Below are 8,214 nucleotides of genomic sequence, written 5' to 3'. Positions count from 1 at the left end.
TGTCTCGGACTCGAGTTTTGCATGGACACAAGGTGGGGGTGGTGGATTAAATTTAGGGCTCTTGGTCAGTGGATTCGAATCCCAAAGCTGGAGGAAGAGGTCCAGCCAGGTTGGGCAGATCTTCTACCGAGGCGTGACGATGACCACGTAATCCATTCAGCTGAGTCCGACTCTTGGCAGTTCTATGGACCTGGTCTCTCCACGTCTCTCGATCTTGCTCTGCTGCTTTGAGTGGTTCTCTGCTCTGGCTGGCGTCAGCTTTAATGGTGTCCAGCCAACGTGTTCTTTGAGGGCCGCCTTTTACCACTAATTCTTCCAAGCGTAATTGCTTTCGCCAGTGAATTTCCCCCCCCCCCCCCCCCGGTGTGACATGGCCAAATTAAGTGAGATGTGGTTTTGCCTTCTAGTGACACGACTGGTCTTATGCGCTCCGGGACTTGCTTGTTAGTCCCCTTTGCTGTCCAAGGAATACGCAGGAGCACCACAGCTCTCTATCATCAGAACTCAAACGAGTTGGGTTGTTTTCCTGCTTTTTTAAGGTCCAACCTGTAACAGGTTCCCCTCAAGGGAGAATCTTTGGCAACCCAGAGGGATGCTGGACGAAGCCAAGTCAAGTTATGAAATAACTCTGCAAGCTACGCCTTTTCTCAAAGGCCAGGAACTCCGATGGTGCAAGCAAGTCGGGGAAGGAAAGCAGAGCAGAAATGTGCCTCAGATCTTGTGCAAGGAAACTAACTGCCAGCCGCATTGCCTGCATGGCATGATTCTGGCCGCTGGACATCGCCGGAGCCCTGCTCTTCGTCCCAGCTGTTTGGGAATTTGGAAGGGCTCACGCAGACCCCCTTGAACCCGGAGCTGTTCTGGTGAAGGGGTTTGTCAGAACTGAACCATCCTTTTAGCTGGAATTTAACCTGGAAGCCTTTCTGAAGTCCTCACGTCTCTGGAATGTTACCTGGGCAGGTGGAGAGCGTTTTCCTGTCCAAATGGCAGCTCTGTAATTGGGGATTTGGTTCAGGGCAGAGACTTAACAAGTGATATTCTAGTTCTCTAAAGGATAGGGACCAAATTGCCACGCTGCTGCCTGGACTTCAGCCAAGAGGGCTGAAGACTGCAAAATCTACTTGCGTTAAACCCGTCACCCAGCAGCTCCTTCACTTTAAAATCCTCTCGAGTTTTGCCCATCGTGCCAGGGAATCTTAATCTCCTGTTTTAGTTAACAGCGCTGTTGTTTAAATCCTGTTTCTAAATCTATACCAACCCAAGGAGGAGCTTTCTAAAAACATCCAGAGGCATCAAAACCTTTCTAAAGATGCCAACTGGTGCCAACTCATTCCTGACACAACCTCTCTCTCTGCTAAAGCTGCATTTTTGAATGCTTGACCTGTAGGAAGAGTGCAGGTAAGGCAGGATACAACTGGGCAGGAATGAAATCGTATTCTTTTCTATTATAAAACGCTGGTCTTTTGCAGGACTGGGTACTTGGGTCACATTCTGGGTCTTGGAAATACTTATTTTATCCCCTTTCAACTCCCTAGCACCCGGGGGTGGTCACAACCTCCCTCGCTGGTTGAGAGCCAAGGGGATTGGCCAAAGACCGCTCTTCCTGCATCAGGCCCCTCAACTGATCCAAATGCTTCTCTTCAGTTTTTCTGCCTCTGCAAACTGGCGGATGGAGAGCCCTGTGGCGGATGCCTTTGATCCCTTTCAAATGCTGTATTAGAGCTGATGGTTACTCATTAGCTGTCCTGGAGAGCAGCAGTGTTTTGATGTGCGCCAGGCCTCCTGGTGTGCTGCGATACGTTCTCCGCAGCCTCCCTCCTGCCTCTCCAGTTGGCTGGCTGGCCCCGGGTCTCTTGGCTGGCACGGTCAGTCGGGCCTGTCTGCCAGGTGGCTGACAGCAGCACAGAAGAGAATGGCAAGGCAGGAACGGGAGGAGGCAGCAGCAGGAGGCAGCTGGAAAACGGCCCAGCTGTGCCTGGAATTGTGGAACGTGGTCCAACCGCTGAGGAGGGGCTGGCGGGGGAATTGGGGGCAGGCCGGGCACTTGGCTGGCAGTCAGGTTGCATTCACTATTGGGTGTATAATGGTTTGCTTTGGAGTTGGACTAAGGGAATAGAAAAATATCAATATATATGGGAGCGGGGAGGGTGCCCAAATGCCAGCTCTGGTTTCATCACCATAAATATCTTGGGGGATGGGCAACATTTTGGATTTTGTCTCCAAAAAGCGCTTCTGAGGATGAGGATTCACACTACACTGGGGATACTTGAGGCAGTTTATGATTGAAACTCAATAACAGGAGTCAAATATTGAAAATGAACAATGCTTTGGGGAAGTACATACATCAGGTGAGAGCAGCTGCTTTAAGGGAGGGGGCCTCCAAACTTGGCAACTTAAGGCTTGTGGAGTTCAACTCCCAGAGTTCCCCAGCCAGCTAGGGAATTCTGGGAGTTGAAGTCCACAAGGCTTTAAATTGCCAAGTTTGGAGACCCCTGCTTTAAGGTATTGGAGGAAGACTTACCTTCTTATTACTTATAGTATTTCTGTAGCTGCCCATCTTCTAACCAACTCTGGGTAACTCCCAAACAGATGTTAAATTCATGCTCCCACCCATACTGAAGCCCCTTCCTGGAGATCAAATCTGAAGCAATGCTTGGCTCTAGTATCTAATGCTTCTGGGGCCTCAACGTTGCTAAATTGTCCCTAAATTAGTTTTGCAATCCACAGAGCAATTTGCTCCAGTTTAGCTTGGCTGCTCTCCGCAGTGAGCCGGCATCACCTCGCAGGGTCTGACCTTCCTGGGGAAAATAAGATTTCAAATTTGGAGAGCTGTACTGCATCCCTGGAAGATACGAAATGCCCCTTGGTCAAACGACAGAGACACACACGCACCCCTCCCAAAGGAAGCAGCAGGAGGGGGCTGCCTAGGATAAGTCATTCTGTTGCAAGATTGAAGCACCTCAAAAGAGATTTCTTTTCATACATTTGTGGCTTGAAGCAATCCAGGTTAGAAATGGGGAGGATTCTTCCTTTAGCAAGGTTTTCGGTATTGTGGCCCCACCCTTGAAAGAGAGCTAAGGAAAAATAAGAATAGCGCCAGTTTAGATAGCAGTCGGTTTGAGGAGGTTGCAGACCAGAGACTAGTCTGTGAGGAAGCACAACCTTTTATTGCATTGCACCGTATTTTAATATCACGGATTCAACGAAGAGGATTCTGACCGGATTCACACAACCTGTGTTATGTTGATCCAGTAGATGAACATCTCCTGCCGCTCGACTTAGCACGCCCGGTGCAATGCAGGGTCCAGCCAAAGGCAGCTTAGCACGGCCTACGGAACTGGGCTGCACAGAGCAAAGGAGACTGTCACTCAATCTCTGATTCCACCATTCAGGGTAGAGTTTCGGGGCTCTGACGGCTCTTCTGCTCTTGCTTCATTTATGGATTTGCAAGCTGAAGAAAAGGGGAGCCCAAATGAGAAATGAACATGAGAAGGCTGTAGCCCTCCCCAGGAACCTCTCTCCTTTTTGGTCCATTTGACCGAGCAGTCCACAGCCAGGGAAGACGTCCCCCTACCCAAACCAGGGTGGGTCTCTTCTTCAACTCCCCCTCCCTACAAAGGCCCTCGGCTGCCAGGAGACCATGTGGTGGCCATGCAATTCCCCTGAGCCTTACTCTGGACTCAGCAATCTGGCCACGAGGGAATGGCTTTTGACAGGAGAAATGTCAATGGGGAATCAGCCTGTGCTTCGCATCCTCCGAGGCCGACTCCCGGCTGGGATCCTTGGCTTGGCCTAAAAGCTGGAGTGGCTGTAATATCAATCTCTTGATTAGATACGCTTGCAGTTCAGAAATAAATATAAACGCAGCCTGCTTTCCATGGCAGACTTCCTTCTTTCCCTTCTCTCTCTCCCCCTGTGGGGTTCGTGCAGAAAAAGATTTCTCCTGCAGCTCCCCGCTCCCCCCTCTTTTTCCACCAGATCAAAATAGCCAGCTCTTAATAAAAGCCTCTGGGCAGCAGCTTGAAATGGTCCTCGTTCCTTCTATTTATTGGTCATTTCTGATCTTCAGCCTCCGAAATACCCACTGACATTTATTGTGCACAAGCTTGGAGGAGACCATTATGGGTGGAAGTAATTCAGCCCGTTGCTTGTAGATCTTGGTTTTTGGCCTGCCTGGGTTTTCTCAGCTGGTTACCTTTTCCGTTTCGGTCAGTGGAGTCGGGGAGGAGAGCCCTGGTTGGCTTGTTTTTCAGCCAACATTTGTAGAAGGTGCTTGGCTGTTCCTATGTTTCTCTTCTGGGTTTTCTCCAGAGTCTCTCTCTCTCTCTCTCTCTCTCTCTCTCTCTCTCTCTCTCTCTCTCTCTCTCTCTCACACACACACACACACACACACACACACACACACACACACACACACACACTCACCAACCTGGACCTATTCATTCCAGACAAGTCCACAGATTAAATAAAGCTTCTGTTTTGAAAAATAAAAAATCTGAGGCAGTTGAAACAGGTAACCACAAACATCCACGTGTCCTGTGGTTGAATTTCTCCTTCAAGGTGGAGCAAATGAGGTGGGAAATGTTTTGCTCCACTCTGATTTTAACCGGCAGCTTCTCCCTCCCCCTTGTGGTCATTTCAGCGTCCCCAGCCGCTCTCCTGCTCTGCAACAGAAAGCCTAGCAGGTGAGGTGGGGCGGCTAATTCAGCTCTTGAATGGCCTCTCCAACTTGGCCCTGTCATTTTCCCCAGCTGTGGCTTTGCTCTGCTGTGCAAACACCGTTCCAGAGATGGCCTTGGTCCCAGCTGGGTTTCTGTCCGGCCCCCACAAAAACTCTTTAAAAAGCGATTTATAGAATCGCCACTGATGAGATGGTTCACCCCATCCCTGTGTTGACTAGGAAGAGACGGAGCTGGAAGGCCGCTGCAGCAGAGATGGCTAGCCAGAGTTTATTCAGGGCAAAGGGATGAAGTGGGTCTCCGTACGGCCCCTGCCTCTCGCTCCTGGGGATCCTCTCCCTTTCTGGTGCCCCCCTGGGTCAGAGTCAGAAAACGCTGCCAGCCCCCCCTTGGCAGAATCACCCTTGGTCATTCTTGGGGTGGTTGAATGTGGAGGGCGCATTCCTCCCTCCTACGTCCTTGAAATGAGCCAGCCACCTCAGAGGCTGGGGATTGCACTCCTCCTCCTAGCTCCCCAAAGCTTTTCTTGGGGGCTTGTCGCAGGATCTGTGACATGGGGAGGCTCTCCTCCCAGCACTGCTCAGCTCTGAGGCAGATCCAGAGCTCCAGAATTCCCCACAGTGCTAAATTAATCTGCATGATTCACGGCTGATGACTCTGCCACCAGATTTAGCAGCACGGAGAACAAAACAGGAATCTGTGGGCAGCACTGACTCACTCCCTGGCATGGAGGCAGTGGTCTTGCAGCCCTCCATGGGGCAATCTGAGCTTGAGGAGGGAGGAGGGCATTGCAAGCACCCCACTAGTTAGGGTGCCTGGCTCCAAAGCATGTAATTCCACAGCTCTAACTCAGGCTGGGAATGGGGATTCTAAACCTCCATCCCCAATTATTCAATCCTGCTCCCCCTGCCTTTGGAAAATTTCAGCTCTTTGTGCCAAATGTTTATGAATTCCAATGCAACCTTGCCAGGAGCTCTTTTGAAAGCAGTTCTTTTGAAAGCATCTGGGTTTATTTCCCCCTTTTCTTTTTTAACAATCGGCCTTGCAGAGGAAAAGTAAGTTCTTTATTGCTACCCAGCCAAGCAAATAAAAGTGTATATATAGCCTTGGTGGAGCAGTGGGCTAATGCCTCCTTAAGTAACACCAGCTGCCTGCAATTAGTGCAGGTTCGCGTCCCACCAGGCTCCAGGTTGACTCAGCCTTCCATCCTTCCGAGGTAGGTAAAATGAGGACCCAGATTGTTGGGGGCAATAAGCTGACTTTGTAATAATGCCGCTTGGGTGTGTGTGTGTGTGTGAAAGCCCTAACAAGCAGGCATATACATAGAATGAAGGCTACTGCTAAGCTTGTAAGCCGCCCTGAGTCTTCGGAGAAGGGCGGGATATAAATGGAATTAAAATAAAAATAAAAAATAAAAAATATATATGTGTGTGTGTGTGTGTGTGTGTGTGTGTGTGTGTGTGTATGTGTATATATATATATATATATATATATATATATATATATATATATATATATATATATATATATATATATATATATATATATATATATATATATATATATATATATATATATATATATATATATATATATATATATATATATATATATATATATATATATATATATATATATATATATATATATATATATATATATATATATATATATATATATATATATATATATATATATATATATATATATATATATATATAAACCTATACAGTAACAAGTGGGGCCAGAAAATGCAAATTCTTTCTCCCCGCCCCCACTCCATTTTGCTTTTCAGGACCATGGATAGTAACCCAGGATTGCCTTTGCCTCCACCAGCCACAAATTTTGCCAAAGTCTTCCACTGATTTCCCACTACATCCCCATCAGAAAAACCTAATGCTAGTTGTTCTTTCTATGGGCACTGCCTGACTTTGCTCCCTGATTTTTTTCCCTCTTAATCTGGACTAATTGCCATCTCACACCGTGGTGTTCCTGGTTTTTTTATGCCTTTGAGTTAGTGTTGATTCCTGGTGAGACCCTGGATGGGTCCTTGAAGTTTTCTGGGCAAGATTTTGCCAGTGGAGGCTCACTGTTGCTTCTTTTCTGCTCAATTCCATCCATGTAGCTTTCTTGGCAACTTTCTAGAGGAGGTTTATGATTGTCTTGTTCTGGAATGTTTTCCTGGCATCCCAATCTGAATTTTCTGGCAGGACGCCATCCCCATATTAACCTGGCATGCTGTGAGTATCAATATATTTCCCGAAATGGTTTTCAACATTCTATAAAATCAGTTTATAGCTCTCTTAGACCTCAATTGCTTCTCTCTCCCTTTCTATCTCTCTTTCTATGTGTCCCCGTTAATAGATCTGTAAATACATTTGGTGCATTGAGTTCCCTGAGATTTTTCCACAATTGCTCTGAAAGAATAGCTTTCAGGAAGCAGCTGTGAACGAGAGACTTGGGGGTCTTCCTGGAATGAACAGCCACAAAATTTAATCTAATAGCTAAATTGCATTTCCTCCCTTTGGAGTTTTAGATTGAAAATGCTGACTGGCTTGCTTTTCCTTACCTTAGTTTGAGGAACAGACAAGAGCTGCTCTCATCAAGGCTGAGGCTGTTCCGAGAGACTAAAATCTGCCCTTCTATTGTCCTCTGCTTTCCTGTCTATAAAATGGAAACGGTGATTTTCTTTACAGATTCCCCATCAAGGGAGCCGAACAAAGCCCGAGTGCTTTGGCCACTCAGAGGTAGGAGCCCTGAATGCCACTCACAGCTTTAAGCCCTGGCTATTATTCCTGTAATTTGATCTGCTGGAAAAACCGCCAGGCAAAGGGCACCGTCCGGCTTTTATTCTCTGCTTGAAAAGCTTCGCTTGTTGTGGGGCTGATTTTATTTTGCCTCTCAAATACTCCCAGGACCCAATTTAAGCCAGCAAAAGGGATGACAAAGTTTTCCCTGAAGATTTTTGCCGTTGTTTCTTGTGCAAACCATGAGTGAGTTTATTCTAAATTCAATTAGAAGAGCCTAACAAGCTGGGTGAGGAGACGGGTGAGCACGTGAATTCGAGGTTTTGCTGAAGGTCAACACTGCTATCTCTTTCCAAAGAAGGCAGACATTAATCAAATCCTGTCACTTTTACCATTTGTTACAAGATTTGCAGGGCAGACCCAGCGCTGAAGAAGAGAGAGAAAAATCTCACAACAGAGGCAACCTTTTTGACTTCACATCAGGGGGGAACCTAAACTGCATCCCCAATTCACTTCCCTTAGCATGGCATCCTCCAGATAGGCCTGTTATTCACTCCTGTGCTTACAGGGAGTGATAGGCATTGTAGTCCAACAGATGGGAGCTGCCAGATTAGGTTAGGAGTTGTTGGCAGCTCCCTGATCTTCACAGCCCCACTTGGTTTTATTGGTAGGTTGAATCCATAAGTGGAGTCTCCTGTTCAATGCCACTATGAGAACATCGGTTGAATGCTGATGATAGAAATGACTCGGGGGGGTGCTTATTCACACTGCTGCAGAATCTAGTTCGG

This window comes from Vipera berus, assembly GCF_964194415.1.
Source record: "Vipera berus genome assembly, chromosome: 10".
NCBI lineage: Eukaryota > Metazoa > Chordata > Lepidosauria > Squamata > Viperidae > Vipera > Vipera berus.
This window is presented reverse-complemented; position numbering follows the sequence as displayed.